Here is a 16,869-nt window from a genome sequence, read left to right on the forward strand (position 1 = left end):
TCCCTCCAGTACCTCCTGGGGTCGAGCCCGAGGTCGAAGATAGATAAGGAAAGATGTTCCCTAATACGTAAACGTTTTAACACAGCTGTATATATATATATTTATTTATACATGACAGTATGACTAGGTTAAATACATTCTAGATTATTGTAAATATTCTAGCATAATATATAGGTCATTAAAACACGTTTTTAGCCTTATTAATAGAGGGTAAAATGCGATAAAGGTAAAGGAACTGCGCACGCTGAGGAACCAGAATATTAGTAAACAAACAAATTTACCTGTAGAGAAGCTGTTACCTTTGACAGTTATAAATAATACTCAACTACAGTACCACGTTACCTGTGTATGGGAAACAGCAGATGCAGGTGTGTGCTTATTTTAATTGTAGTAATTAATTTTCTAAAGTTAATAAAGCAGCAAAGGCAAATATACGGCTGGTGACCGTCAGTGGTTAAGTAATTATGAGTTTTCTTAAGAGTTTTGGTAAAACTGCAGTTGTGGACATTACCCCTAGTAGTTGAGCAATGTGTTTTTCCGATTGTTTACACAATTTTAAGACACTTTTCTTCTATGATGATTCCAGTATATTTAAGTAATTTGCGAGGGACACGTTATAAAAGAAGTGTCTTAAAATTGTCTAAACTCTAAACAAAAGGAAAACACTTTGCTCAACTCGAGATCCATATTGTCCGAAACTGCAGTTATGCTACAGTTTTGTACACTGATTATGCTTTTCCTTTAGTCAGTTTTCACTAATGCACCGGTCTTTGTTTGGATATTAAAAATGTTTTTCCCATGTTATTTGATGAGTTTCGAACCTAACATAACCTATAGACGGATAAGGGGGGGACCTAATTGAGGTGTATAAATCTCTCAAAGGGCACTACTCAATCGAGGATCACACACCCAACACAGACAAAACCCAATATGTGCCCTATGCGCTATCCAAATAAACGCAGTCGTGTAAAGCCACGGCTCTATCTCTTCCACTACACTTCCCTTCCTAACCTCCTGCTCCTTCCTCTGTCATCTTCCCCGTTCTGCCTTTCGCTACCAACAACTTTTGGAGCTTCTAAACTTGGAACTTGCCCCACAAGGGGTCACAGCTCAAGGTTGAAGAAGCCGTAAGTCCAGAAAACTGTAAAGTTGGGAACTCTTGGAACAACCTGCCAAAGAGGGGTCCAACGAATTACCCAAAAGTACCCAAAAGTACCCAAAAGTGTATTAAATCAGGGTAAAATCTTAACGAATATCTGTTATACATACACAAAACATGTCTAATAATATTTTTAGTGTAATTTTGTAAAAATAATTTTTAAGATGAAATAATAAATAGCAAAAAACTTTCAGTATTGGCGAACGCTAAATTCCAAAGAGTTCGTGAGCAAGGGAGATAACTCAGATCCATCAAGATGCACTTCGCTAACCTAACCTAACCTAACCTAACAAAAAGTAAATCCTACGGCTATGTCAAATACCCCAAAGTAACAGAAACATCAGTCATTATATCTCCATTTTGGATAGGTGACTCTTTGGAATTTAGCGTTTTTCGCTGTTTATTATTTCATTATTTTGACTACATTTCAATGAAAACATTATTAATCAGGTTTTATTGATGTAAAGCATATATTCGTTAAGATTTTACCCTGATTTAATATACTTTTGGGTACTTTTGGGTAATTCGTTGGACCGGCCAAAGAGTGTTATGACAGCACTGAGTGTGAGCTCTTTCAAGACCAGACTTGACCAGCACTGGAGCAGGTTCAGATATATTCAGGAGCCAGTGCATGCCCAGTACTTGCCAACAGTGCATAACAGAGACATGACCGACCACCTAAGCGGCTAACGAGCCGATCAGTGGCGAAGAGGATAAAAGTAAAAAATGTAAAAATCGAGTCATGTATTGTCAGCCTGTGTTAAGAGGTTATGAAGATGAAAATAATTGGGTAATTTTTAAGAACAGCACTACCACCAGTAGGAGTTGTTCGATTTCATTCATTTTTCCACAGATGTTCTTATTATGAGAGTAAGTATTTTAAAAGAGGCTAGATTTAGTAGAACCTAATAGAACCTGACCTAACCAACCAAAGAAACCTACCAAACCTTACCTAGCTTCCTAACTGGGGAGGCTCTGTTCCCTGAACTTCTTGCCATATTAAGCAGAAAGCACTTAATTTGATATCTGGTACTAGTAATAGCAACTTTCGTAAAGTGCCATGGTGTCTTAAACTGCAATTTAATCAGTCAATTGAAAGCAAATATTCACAGACATTTATGGTAACTTTAGGTTATGCTGTACAATAGTTACAGGACTGTCACTTGGTGCCAATATGGGAGCAAATACCTTTATAACCCCCGCATTTTCCTTCCAAAGTAATTTATATCGTGCTTGAGCAATTGCTTGTGTTTGTAATAATACATTTTCAACTGCAGTTGTGACAGAATTTAAAGATCAATTATACAGAGTACTCTCCTCATATCTGTGGGTTGGCGACTACAGCCCGAGAACATATGGAGTTGAAGGAATCCTCCACTCTAAATGTTCTTGGGCTGTTTTTACCAATCCTCTGAGGTTATGTATCTCTCTGGGAACCCAGTTCTTAATTTATTTCATCCAGCCCAGTCTCTGCCTTCCCCTGGCTCCCTTGGCTCTCCTATCCTCAATTTTGCCCATTGATATTTGTTATTATTCCCTCATCCCTAATTATATGACTAAGTATCTCATTTTTCTTTTTTCTGTACATTTCAAGTACAGTATTTCTCTTAAAGTTCTTGCTAATCTTAGTACTTCTTCATTTGTTTTTCTCTCAGTGTAGCCCTTTATTAGCATTCTCCTATAACACCACTTTTAAAAGGCCTCCAACTTCTTTCTGGTGTCTGCTGAAAGTGTCCACAGGTTAGGATGTTAGATAAGGTTAGGTCAGGTTCTAATAGGTTCTGTATACTCTTGCTTCCATTTTCGTTTTCAGTGCCAGGAATTTTGGTTGAGATCCATAAGTTACTTCTGGTAGTAACTGTCTCCTCCACCTTTACCAATAATATTTGAAAGTGTTTCATCTTAATTAGTTATAATACTCGTACAGTATTACCTTTTCTTAAAAAAAAAGATTGCCATCAAGAATGATATGAATCTGTGATAGTCATCTCAAAGTTTAATGTTTAATTCTTTCACTTCACCATCAGCACAGCAGGTGTGGGTGGTGTTGAATCATGTTAAATCATTCTGTGTATTTCAATGGGAAATTTAAGGTACAGTATTAGACCGCAGTCCTAAAAAATTCACCCAAAATTCCTGGACCCTTAACTGCACATTACAGATCTGTGGTTAACTTTGCTGTGCTCAAAATATTTTGGTCTTTAAATTTTAAACTTACTTTATAAAACTTTTAATATGTATATAAATTAAAAGGAAAACACAGTAGGGGTATTAGACTGAAAGGTCCCTATTACCCCCCCCCCCCTCCTCACCAAGTTTACTGCACCTTGTAATAGCGGGATCACCTGATGAATCTCCACCCTAGTTTATTTCACATAAAGATTAACTCGCCAAATGCTAACCTAGCCTCATCCCCACAAATAGCATTAAGGTGGTTAATCTTTAGGTGTAATAAGTTGGGGTGGAGATTCTTCTTGGGATCTGAGCAAACCAAGACCAGTACTGTAGTGTGGAGTGTCCCAGTAACTAATGAAAGTTTTTCCTCTGTATCTCAAAGATTATTTCATATTTTTTTTTAGTTCCTTTTATGTGAATTTCCATTACTCAAGCTTCTGTACCTTGAGGGATGCCTGTACAGTATTTTACTTACTCACTTTTTATTGTGACAGAGGAAGGTGAGGTCTGGGAAGTAGACCGAGTGGATCGACCAACAAAGATGCATTAGAGAAACTGTCAAAAGTTCACCCACTTCCTTCACTCATCCTGCAGTGGCCCAAGATAAACTCATCTCTTATCAAGGTAAAACATATAGCATGCCACGTCCAGTATGTTCACTTGTGTGTTGTTACATGTTTTCCAGAAGGTTGGTTCATGCAGTACCTCTTCTTTAACATATTTATTGGACATCTCTACTTTCTCCTCCATATTTACACCTATCTTACACACACACACACACACACCTCATCTGTACACTTCCCTGTATCCAGTACCTTTTAAAAAATTGTCTTCATTTGATATTAACCTTTAAAAGCTTCATAACAACTGAACACTCCAGGACACTTACTTTCCTATATGATTGCTGGAGCCTTGGTGGGTGAAGAGAGGCACTGCACTTTGGCTAGTCTGACATGCTTACCATTTAAGTAGAAATATGTACAGGACTGTACAGTATTACACCAAACTTAATAACACAAAGCTTAAATTTACTGTACTGTACTGTACTGTACTGTACTGTACTGTAGTGTACTGTACTGTACTGTAGTGTAGTGTACTGTACTGTACTGTACTGTACTGTGCTGTGCTGTGCTGTACTGTACTGTACTGTAGTAACTATATAATCACCACAATCAGTACTAGATGGAGTGCTGTATTAAGACATGCTGAAGCCCTAAGCTACAGGTATGTCAAGATTTAGAGGCTCCATACCATAAAAAAATAAAGTATATAATAGTGAGAAAGAGTGTACAGGTATTACATTCAAACATAAAGGTCAATAATTTTTTTTTTTATAAAACTATGTATTTGCATATGCTGTACAGTATACAAAGGCAAAGATGCAATGAACAACTTATAATCTAAATAATATATACATCTTAGAAAAAGCCTTATTTGCAATATATAATACTGTAATTTATGATTTCCTAACTAGCAAATATAAAATTAAAGACTTTTAACATAAAACATTGCACAGATCAACCCTTGTATTATCCCCTATCTTATAGGCACAAGTATTAATATAAATGTGGGTTAATTACATAGACTTGTATAACTATTGCCCCCTGTAACTTTCCACTAGCTATGAGGTTCATGTTCAGAGCACGTGATAAGATGTGTCCACGGGAAGTCACGTCACTTAGTGCTGAGCTAAGGGATAAGTATCCAGCTCCCTGGCCACCCGTTGCGGGCAGTAGTTTGATAACCCTGATGAGAGGAAGACATTATTTAGTGCCATCGTTGATGTGCTTCCGTCTTTCCTCGAGGGAGGACGTCGGATATATTTCCGTTCTCCCTCGAGGGTCCCTACTCAAGATCACTCCCACTCTCACGTCAATCGGACGTATTTTAGAAGAGCTACTTTAAGATAGCCTCCATCCTCATTTAACACTCATAGCGACAGTGATAATCCTTTTTGAAAGTGTATATAGAAATCTTTGATAATAAATACACAAAAGGAACCTATTGGATTAAGTTACTGAAGACCCAATAAACTTTGATCTAAATTTTAGTGCATCTAGAATATAAGGTAACATGTTTCACAAGTGATTGTTACAAGTGATGACAACTCAGGAAAGTTGTTACATACATGACAGCTTCACAAATAGTTGTTATACAACAAGTAACAGTCACCCAACAGATACACAGTTGGCAAAGATAGAGATATTATGTTCTCCCCATTACTGTGTTATACTGTTACAAAGAAGATATTGTTACATAGTTGGCAAAGCATAGCCTAAGAGGACCCAGTCTAGGACCAGTCTCAGGTGACCAGTCTACAGTTAGTCAAGTGTACTCCAAGTATACGTGACAATTTTGGTGATAGAAGTTATTCGTCACACTGAAGTTGAGTAACAGTTGAGATAATCTGTTCTCTGGTTACTCCTACTATTATATAAAGAAATTAAACATTCTCATCCTTAGTAAATGGAAGCAGTAATGCAACTGGCACTGTCTCTTCTGTTTGAACATTACATAAGATTTTAAAAAATTTCTTTCGTAGTTTCCCAAGAGCAAAGTCATGGATGAAGTCATCCAATGATAAGCTACAAATTTTTCACTTTCTATTCACATAATGCTTAATGCAGAGAACTTTTCTCACAGCATTGATATCCAAAGTTCATTCTTAATCCTTTTCAGCTACCTTTCTCCTGAGCAGTTTGTTACTATTAGACTGAAAAGTAGTCACAATATTGCTTCTACATTAGGGAAAGCCAAATGAATCTTATCTTGGAAGATGACTTGACAGAGGTCCTAGTCGCATGAATATCCTTTATTAGAATATTTTTTCTTGGTATAAACATGAAAGTGCTTTACTTCCCCAACAAGGTGAACATCAATATCATCAGGATAGTCTTTCATCAGAAACTTTACACTGTCACACAACTGTTCTTCTAAATCAACTAAAAATGTCGATATTTTTGCAACATTATTGTACTGTATATGACTGTCTTTTTTTTCACACTGATTTCAAGGGCATCCATCATGGGAATAAAGGATTTTACTCAAAAGTTGTCTCTTGGAGAAAGCCTGTCATCATCATTTGCTGCATCACCATCACTGACTTGTTTTGTCTCACTCACTTTTATTCACACACACTTGTAGTCTACATTCTAGGATTTATTTCAAGAAGTTAGCGAGCAATGTGTAAAGCTTTGTACATGTGCTAAGGCCAATCTGTGGATCCTGTAGGGTCTTGTTGGTTTGTGGAAATGATCTAACCAACGAACATGAACACACAGTCCAGTTCCTCAGTTTTCTCAGGAAGAATATCAGCTTTCTTCTAGTTTCACCCTCTTCACTGTCATTAGTACATTAGTATGGACATTATTAAAAGCATCATTACAGTACATAATTGAATTACTGTGTAACTCACCTATGGGCCTATGGCTGAAGTAGCCTTTGCATGTGCTTCCCACCTAGTTTAGTGTCAGAAGATGTTTTGGTACTGTAGAGTCAGGATTCAATAATAATTTGAGTACTGCCCAGGGTTTTGTAGAGGCTGAGAAGAAAGTATATATTTGTTACACAACAACAACAAAATTTACTGCTTCTAGGCAGCAATCAACTGCCACACAGCTAACATGAGTCAGTGAATGAGTGAATTGAAAACTAATTAATAAGGTTTCCCCGATGATACTTTAAAATTATAAACATCTGCCCTGCAAATGAAATAAGTTACAGTATTTATGCCAGGGCAATTTGATTCATAACAAATCTTTTTACTTACTGTATCTCAAACATATTTAGAGGGCCCTCTTAATGTAAGGCCCTAAGCTGTAGCTAACTTACCTTGTTCCTAAATCCAGCACTGACTGGATGCCATCATATTATCTGGCAGTTGGTGAGAGACTGGTGTTGTGGCACGCTACCAATTACAACTCGGCATGTGCACCGGTAATTCAGACTGAGTCCGACTTTGGGGAGTTTTACTACAATGTGGGAATGAACCCATCTCAACTGTAAACTCAGTGAAATGCCTTGGACTAACTCTTGACTTACTTCATCTGGAGAATAAATTATAGGTAATATAATAAGTAAAACTAATGTTAGGATTAACAATTTGTTTATAGAAATTCCATATGTCTCAGCTGATGCCCATAGCAACCTTTGCTTGGCACTCATACAAAGTCACTTAGACTATTCCTGATCATCATTACACTCTGCCTTAACACAGAAGCTAAAAGCCAAATTAAAATTTATTTAAAACAAGGCAGCGAGGTTTACTCTTGACATGAATGCCAGAGATCACATTGGTCTCAGAGTCTTACAATCACTGAAAATGCTAAGTGTGACAGATAGAGTCTGAATCACTCTTATAGAATATTCAACAGACTGTGGCCAGACTATTTAACACCAAATTTTGTAAGGATTAGGGATATGAACCGGCAGGGCACTAGAGGGAGGGAACATAATTTTTTGATACACAGTACTGTACTGTACCTGGTGTTTGCAGTCAAGCAAAAAACACTTTCTTCTTCACAGCTATAAAAGACTGAAACAAGTTTCCGAACTACTTCAAAACCAGTAATAGTGTAAAACAATTCATAGCTAAAGGTAAAAAATACATAACAGATGAAGCTCGTTCTATATTAACCACAAAATATTATATTGTTGAAGTGATCTGCCAACCTCAGTTAGTCCAAGTAAAATGTAATGCTTGTTAAATTTATCAGAAAACTTTCGCTATTTCTCCTGTAGACATACTATTACTGATTAGAGACCGTGCCTAAGCAAAGGACCCTACTGTAAATAAGTATCTGATGGCTTTGCCAATTAGTAAGTCTGTGAACCCATCTACTTACCATTAAATCTATATAACTATATATATCATCTAACCTTACAGAAGTGAAGAACAAGGGACAGACTGATGACAGAAGCTACATCACCACCACCACCAGATGACTGAGGCTACATCACAACCAACATCAGTTGAATGAGGCTACACCACCACCGACACCAGATGACAGAAGGCTACATCACCACCAACACCAGATGACAGAAGGCTACATCACCACCGACACCAGATGACAGAAGGCTACATCACCACCAACACCAGATGACAGAAGGCTACATCACCACCAACACCAGATGACAGAAGGCTACATCACCACCAACACCAGACACCAGATGACAGAAGGCTACATCACCACCAACACCAGATGACAGAAGGCTACATCACCACCAACACCAGATGACAGACATCACCACCGGCAGAAGGCTACATCACCACCAACACCAGATGACAGAAGGCTACATCACCACCAACAACCAGATGACAGGGCTACATCACCACCACCAGACACCATCACCACCAACACCAGATGACAGAAGGCTACATCACCACCAACAGCAGATAACAGATGGCTACATCACCACCACCACCAACAGCAGATAACAGATGGCTACATCACCACCACCACCAACAGCAGATAACAGGGCTACATCACCTCTACCACCAACAGCAGATAACAGATGGCTACATCACCACCAACACCAGATGACAGAAGGCTACATCACTACCAACACCAGATGACAGAAGGCTACATCACCACCAGCAGATAACAGATGGCTACATCACCACCACCACCAACAGCAGATAACAGATGGCTACATCACCACCACCACCAACAGCAGATAACAGATGGCTACATCACCACCACCACCAACAGCAGATAGCAGAAGGCTACATCACCACTACCACCAACAGCAGATAACAGATGGCTACATCACCATCAACACCAGATGACAGAAAGCTACATCACTACCACCACCAGATGACAGAAGGCTACATCACCACCACCACCAACAGCAGATAACAGATGGCTACATCACCACACCACCAACAGCAGATAACAGATGGCTACATCACCATCAACACCAGATGACAGAGAAGGCTACATCACCAACAGCAGATAACAGATGGCTACATCACCACCACCACCAACAGCAGATAGCAGAAGGCTACATCACCACTACCACCAACAGCAGATAACAGATGGCTACATCACCATCAACACCAGATGACAGAAAGCTACATCACTACCACCACCAGATGACAGAAGGCTACATCACCACCACCACCAACAGCAGATAGCAGATGGCTACATCACCACCGACACCAGATGAGAGGGCTACATTACCACTGTATGATATATATGGACACAAAGTAGTACCTTCAGCTGTGTATTATTATATTACTCTTATATTACTCCATTAATTATGTATAGTAAAGTATTACAGAACATGTATTAATTCTATGTAATATTCCATTTATTGTGCACCATATTATGTATGTAAATTATCATATTTATACTTTATGTATTCAGCTTGTGAATGCTGGCATCTGTACATCCCAGCGCGCAGTAATACATAGATAGATGTAGAGAGAGAAGACAGAGTCCTGGTGGTGTGAACGCGAGCTTCTGCGTCCTACTGTGTATATATCTCCCGTACGAGAATAGAACCTACTTTTAAGACAACAAGTGTTTGTGTATACCCTCAGTAGTATAGAACATTTTTTGGGTATCCGTGACAATACGTCAGAACCACCACCACCAGATGACAGAAGGCTACATCACCACCGCCACCAACAGCAGATAACAGATGGCTACATCACCACCAACACCAGATGAGAGGGCTACATTACCACCAACACCAGATGACAGAAGGCTACATCACCACCAACACCAGATGACAGAAGGCTACATCACCACCAATAGCAGATAACAGATGGCTACATCACCACCAACACCAGATGACAGAAGGCTACATCACCACCAACACCAGATGATGAAGGGCTGCATCACCACCACCAACAGCAGATAAGAGATGGCTACATCACCACTACCACCACCAGCAACCGAAAATAGATGGCTACATCATCACCACCAACACCAGATGACAGAAGGCTACATCACCACCAACACCAACAGCAGATAACAAATGGCTACATCACCACCACCTACCAACAGATGACAGAAGGCTACATCACCACCACCACCACCAACACCCAGATGACAGAAGAGCTGCATCACCACCACCACCACCAACACCAGATGACGAAGGCTACATCCACCACCACCAACACCAGATGATAAGAGGCTACATCACCACCACCACCACCAACAACCCAGATAACAGATGGCTATCACCATCACCACCAACACCAGATGACAGAAGGCTACATCACCACCACCACCAACACCAGATGACAGAAGACTACATCACCACCAACACCAACAGCCAGATAACAGATGGCTACATCACCACCACCACCACCAACAGCAGATAACAGATGGCTACATCACCACCACCAACACCCAGATGACGAAGGCTACATCACCACCACCACCAACGGCAGATAACAGAAGGCTACATCACCACCACCAACACCAGATGACGCAGGCTACATCACCACCACCACCAACAGCAGATAACAGATGGCTGCATCACCACCACATACTACGTGTCACCAGCTCTGTAGACCACATACTACAGTAGCACCAGCTCTGTAGACCACATTCTATAGTAGCTCCAGCTCTGTAAATCACATACTACAGGAGCACCAGCTCTGTAGACTGCATTCTATAGTAGCACCAGCTCTGTAGACCACATACTGCAGTAGCACCAGCTCTGTAGACCACATACTGCAGTAGCACCAGCTCTGTAGACCACATTCTACAGTAGCTCCAGCTCTGTAGACCACATACTACAGTAGCTCCAGCTCTGTAGATCACATACTACAGTAGCTCCAGCTCTGTAGATCACATGCTACAGTAGCACCAGCTCTGTAGACCACATACTACAGTAGCACCAGCTCTGTAGACCACATACTACAGTAGCTCCAGCTCTGTAGACCACATACTACAGTAGCTCCAGCTCTGTAGATCACATGCTACAGTAGCACCAGCTCTGTAGACTACATACTACAGTAGCACCAGCTCTGTAGACCACATACTACAGTAGCTCCAGCTCTGTAGACCACATACTACAGTAGCACCAGCTCTGTAGATCACATACTACAGCAGCTCCAGCTCTGTAGACCACATACTTCAGTAGCACCAGCTCTGTAGATCACATACTACAGCAGCTCCAGCTCTGTAGACCACATACTACAGTAGCTCCAGCTCTGTAGACCACATACTACAGTAGCTCCAGCTCTGTAGACCACATACTACAGTAGTACCAACTTTGTAGACCACATACTACAGTAGCACCAGCTCTCTTAGACCACATACTATGGTAGCACCAGCTCTGTAGACCACATATTACAGTAGCACCAGCTCTGTTAGACCACATACTACAAGCACCAGCTCTGTAGATCACATACTAGTAGCACCAGCTCTGTAGACCACATATTACGTAGCACCAGCTCTGTTAGACCACATACTACAGTGGCACCAGCTCTGTGGGCCATACTATAGTAGCACCAGCTCTGTAGACTACATACTATAGTAGCACTAGCTCTGTAGACCACATACTACAGTGGCACCAGCTCTGTTAGACCACATACTATAGTAGCACCAGCTCTGGGAATCACATACTACAGTAGCACCAGCTCTGTAGACCACATACAGTAGCACCAGCTCTGTAGACCACATATTACAGAAGCACCAGCTGTGTAGACCCACATATACAGTAGCACCAGCTCTGTAGATCTGAAACTACAGTAGCACCAGCTCCTGAAAGCCACATGTGCAGTAGCACCAGCTCTGTAGATCACATACTACAGTAGCACCAGCTCTGTAGACAACATATTTCAGTAGCACCAGCTCTGTTAGACCACATACTATAGAAACACCAGCTCTGTAGATCACATATTACAGTAGCACCAGCTCTGTAGACCACATATTACAGTAGCACCAGTTCTGTTAAACCACATACTATAGTAGCACCAGCTCTGTAGACCACATACTATAGTAGCACCAGTTCTGTTAAACCACATACTATAGTAGCACCAGCTCTGTTAGACCACATACTATAGAAACACCAGCTCTGTAGATCACATATTACAGTAGCACCAGCTCTGTAGACCACATATTACAGTAGCACCAGTTCTGTTAAACCACATACTATAGTAGCACCAGCTCTGTAGACCACATATTACAGTAGCACCAGTTCTGTTAAACCACATACTATAGTAGCACCAGCTGTGTAGACCACATACTACAGTTGTACCAGCTCTAGACCACATACTACAGTAGTAGTATGTGTATATATATATATATATATATATATATATATATATATATATATATATATATATATATATATATATATATATATATATATATATATATATATATATATATATATATATACACTAGCAGACCACGTTGCTCATCGTAGTTTCTAGACTAAAGTCTTTACTTTTTTGTTCATTATTTTGTCACTCGGTTGAGTCATTTATTTGATTAGATTTAATTTGTATTTGTTTATTTTTGTACATACTGATATATTTGTTTCATTGTTTGTTTGTTAATATATTCTGTAATTAAAACTACTGCATGTATTTCAATATACCCCATAGTAATGAGGTGATGATTTTGGTGGGATCTATTCCTTGGACCTGTAATACAAAGTTGGTTATCTACTTATCATAGAAAACGGAAAATTGTATCATAGAAAATGGGAAATATCTACTTAACGGGAAAGTTGGTTATCTACTTTCCCGAAAAGTAGATTTTCTACTTTTCGGGGAAGCAGATTATCGACTTTTGGGGGAAAAATTGCCTAATTTTGCGAATTAGATTATCATAGAAAACGGGAAATTTGTATCACAGAAAATGGGATATATCTACTTTCCGGGAAAGTTGGTTATCTACTTTCCCGAAAAGTAGAAAATCTACTTTTCGGGAAAGTAGATTATCGACTTTTCGGGGAAGCAGATTATCGAATTTTTGGGGAAAAATTACCTAATTTTGCGAAGTAGATTATCACAGAAAACGGGAAATTTGTATCATAAAAAATGGGATATATCTCCGGGAAATATACTTTCATCTACTTTTCGGGAAAGTAGATTATCGACTTTCAGGGAAGCAGATTATCAATTTTTGGGGAAAAATTACCTAATTTTGCGAAGTAGATTATCATAGAAACGGAAATTTGTATCATATAAAATGGGTATATCTACTTTCCGGGAAAGTTGGTTATCTACTTTCCCGAAAAGTGAAATCTACTTTCCGAAAAGTGAAAATCTACTTTCGGGAAAGTAGAATAACTTTCGGAAAGTAGATATTTCCATTTTATGATACAAATTTCCGTTTTTTATGATAATCAAAGAAAAAATATTTCCAGAGTCGATAATTACTTCCCGAAGTCGATAATCTACTTTCCGGTAGAAACTTTTCAAAATCAACTTTCGGAAAGTAGATATTTCCCATTTTTTTGAAACAAATTTCCGTTTTCTGTGAAATCTACTAAGCAAAATTAGGTAATATTTCCCAAAGTCGATAATTTACTTCCGAAAAGTCGAAATCTACTTTCCGAAAGTAGATAATCTACTTTCAGGAAAAAACTTTCGGGAAAGTAGATATTTCCCATTTTTTATGATACAAATTTCCGTTTTCTATGATAATCTACTTCGCAAAATTAGGCAATATTTCCCCAAAATTCGATAATTTACTTCCCAGAAAAGTCGGTAATCTACTTTCCCGAAAAGTAGAAAAAAAATCTACTTTTCGGGAAAGTAGATAACCAACTTTCCCGGAAAGTAGATATTTCCCATTTTCTATGATACATATTTCCCGTTTTCTATGATAATCTACTTCGCAAAATTAGGTAATATTTCCCCAATATTCGATAATTTACTTCCCAAAAAAGTCGATAATCTACTTTCCCGAAAAGTAGAAAAAAAATCTACTTTTCGGGAAAGTAGATAACCAACTTTCCCGGAAAGTAGATATTTCCCATTTTTTATGATACAAATTTCCCGTTTTCTATGATAATCTACTAAGCAAAATTAGGTAATATTTCCCAAAAAGTCGATAATTTACTTCCCCGAAAAGTCGATAATCTACTTTCCCGAAAAGTAGATAATCTACTTTTCGGGAAAGTAGATAACCAACTTTCCCGGAAAGTAGATATATCCCATTTTCTGTGATACATATTTCCCGTTTTCTATGATAATCTAATTCACAAAATTAGGTAATTTTTCCCCAAAAATTCGATAATCTACTTTCCCGAAAAGTAGAAAATCTACTTTTCGGGAAAGTAGATAACCAATTTTCCCGGAAAGTAGATATTTCCCCATTTTCTATTATACAAATTTCCCGTTCTCTATGACAAGTAGATAGCCAACTTTGCCAGCAAGTAGATATTTCCCACTCATTGAGGCCCGAGTTCGATTACCGGCTTTTGTCTCTTATTGGGCCATAAATTTGACGTTTTTAGGTATTTTAACGTATTGTGGGGTATGAGATTGTTTGTTTCACACTCAGGAAGGAATGGAGAAAGGAAACTCACGATGTGCTCTCTATATACATGTTATATTGGATTTACAATGCAGCTTGGTGCTGGGAAGGCAGAATGGTTACAAGCGTGATGTAGAGAGAGCTGGTTGGTGAGGATGCTCAGAGAAGGACAGCTTGTGGGTCGCCATGCTCGCCAGCGGGAGCGAGGACCACCAGGCAGGCGGAGGAGGAGGAGGAGGTGTTGCTTGCTGCGGCTGTAGGTAGAAAGAGAGAGATCACCACGAGGTCAGGTCTTAAATAGCAGGGGTTGGCGTGGCTTAGTAGTTGACCCCCGCTCCGTGATGTATGGCGGCGCTGGTTGACCTAGACCACGAGGCATACACTGGGGAATTGGTGGGGTCGGCTAGGCAGCGACAAACAGCGTTTGTAGGGGAGAAATCCACTACAATACTCCCCCTTCCCTCCAGGCGGTGTAGGAGACTTGTTGTCTGCATGGTTGCTTAGCACATGTGAGGCAGAACGGGCGGTGCATGCCTCATGTGAGACAACGGCGATGGCGTGGATGAGCCGGTCGCTGGGGACAACTGTCTAGATACACAATATCTGTGGGAGTAGAGAGGGAGAATAAGGGTGTGTGGAGGCGATGAATGTTGTTCTTCCCTCACGGCAGGTACAGAGTCGTCAGATGCGCCTGCTGGGGTGTGTGGGCCTGGGTCAGGAGCAGGGGCTGCGTCAGCAGAAGCGGATGAGGGCTCGTGACAGCAGCTGGGTCCACGACAGCAGCAGGGTGCAGGACATTAGCAGGGAGTACCTGAGGGAGAAAAGAAGGGTGTGTGGGTCCGCACTCAGGAACAGAGGCCGCGTCAGGAGCGGCAGGGGTTACTGCTGGGCCGGGGTCGGCGTCTGAGGCAGGACGGGTGTGCTGGGGTCGGTAGGACGTGGTGCTTGGGGCAGGAAGAGGAGCTGGTGTCTGCTTAGAGTAGCAGAGCTGCTCTAGGGTGTCTAACCTGCGGTGTAGAAACAGTAGTTGTAGAGTCGATGAGAGCTGCTTCTGTGTGGATAAGCCAGTCTTCCATGCTGCTTGAAGACTGGGAGCGTGATCAGTTTCTCCTAAATCCTGTGTGAGTGCGAATCTCCGGGAGTCACCATTTGTGGGGTATGATTTTGTTTGGTTCACACTCAGGAAGGAATGGAGAAAGGAAACTCACGATGTGCTCTCTATATACATGTTGTATTGGATTTACAATGCAGCTTGGTGCTGGGAAGGCAGCATGGTTACAAGCGTGATGTAGAGAGAGCTGGTTGGTGAGGATGCTCAGAGAAGGACAGCTTGTGGGTCGCCATGCTCGCCAGCGGGAGCGAGGACCGCCAGGCAGCGGCGGAGGAGGAGGAGGAGGTGTTGCTGGCTGCGGCTGTAGGTAGAAAGAGAGAGATCACCACGAGGTCAGGTCTTAAATAGCGGGGGTTGGCGTGGCTTAGTAGTTGACCCCCGCTCCGTGATGTATGGCGGCGCTGGTTGACCTAGACCACGAGGCATACACTGGGGAATTGGTGGGGTCGGCTAGGCAGCGACAAACAGCGTTTGTAGGGGAGAATTCCACTACAGTATATTCATGTTCGAAGCTTCGAATGCTTCAATGAAGCTTCGTGATGTCACTCTCAACCTTCCTATATAAAGTTTCGACTAACTCAATCTCGCCCCATTCTTCACCAACCACTCACCGGCTGCAACTGACAAGCAAGTAAGTCTCACACCCCGTACCTCTAGTCTCCATTATAAAAGTGGAAATTTTTTCCCCGACTGTCTACAGTCAAAATGGCCAAGAGAAATGGTTATTCTTTTGGGTAGTGTTTAATATACTTAATTATGGCCTAATGAATGCGAATTTAAGTAACAAACTTGCCAGCCGGTTGTTGCAGTTCACTTGCCTCCTAGGGTCGTACCTCCAAGTTTCACTAGGCTGTAAGGCCTATGGTACCTACTTTGCAGCTTAAACAAGTACATTAATATAGTTTAGTATTATATTAAGTGTTTCTCTAAACTCTAACAAGTAATTTCTTAATGTAGCAATACGTAACTAG

General features: G+C 40.6%; 1 long non-coding RNA gene across 1 annotated transcript; it reads left to right on the forward strand.

The window, feature by feature from the left end:
- The first annotated feature begins 134 nt into the window (after positions 1–134).
- LOC121875777 lies at positions 135–8,406 on the forward strand. The gene is made up of 3 exons (XR_006090666.1): positions 135–368; positions 3,829–3,958; positions 8,220–8,406. It is a non-coding gene; the product is annotated as an uncharacterized LOC121875777 (long non-coding RNA).
- The last annotated feature ends 8,463 nt before the right edge of the window (positions 8,407–16,869 follow it).

The sequence above is a fragment of the Homarus americanus genome, unplaced genomic scaffold (assembly GCF_018991925.1).
Source record: "Homarus americanus isolate GMGI-L3 unplaced genomic scaffold, GMGI_Hamer_2.0 scaffold22250, whole genome shotgun sequence".
NCBI classification, from domain to species: Eukaryota; Metazoa; Arthropoda; class Malacostraca; order Decapoda; family Nephropidae; genus Homarus; species Homarus americanus.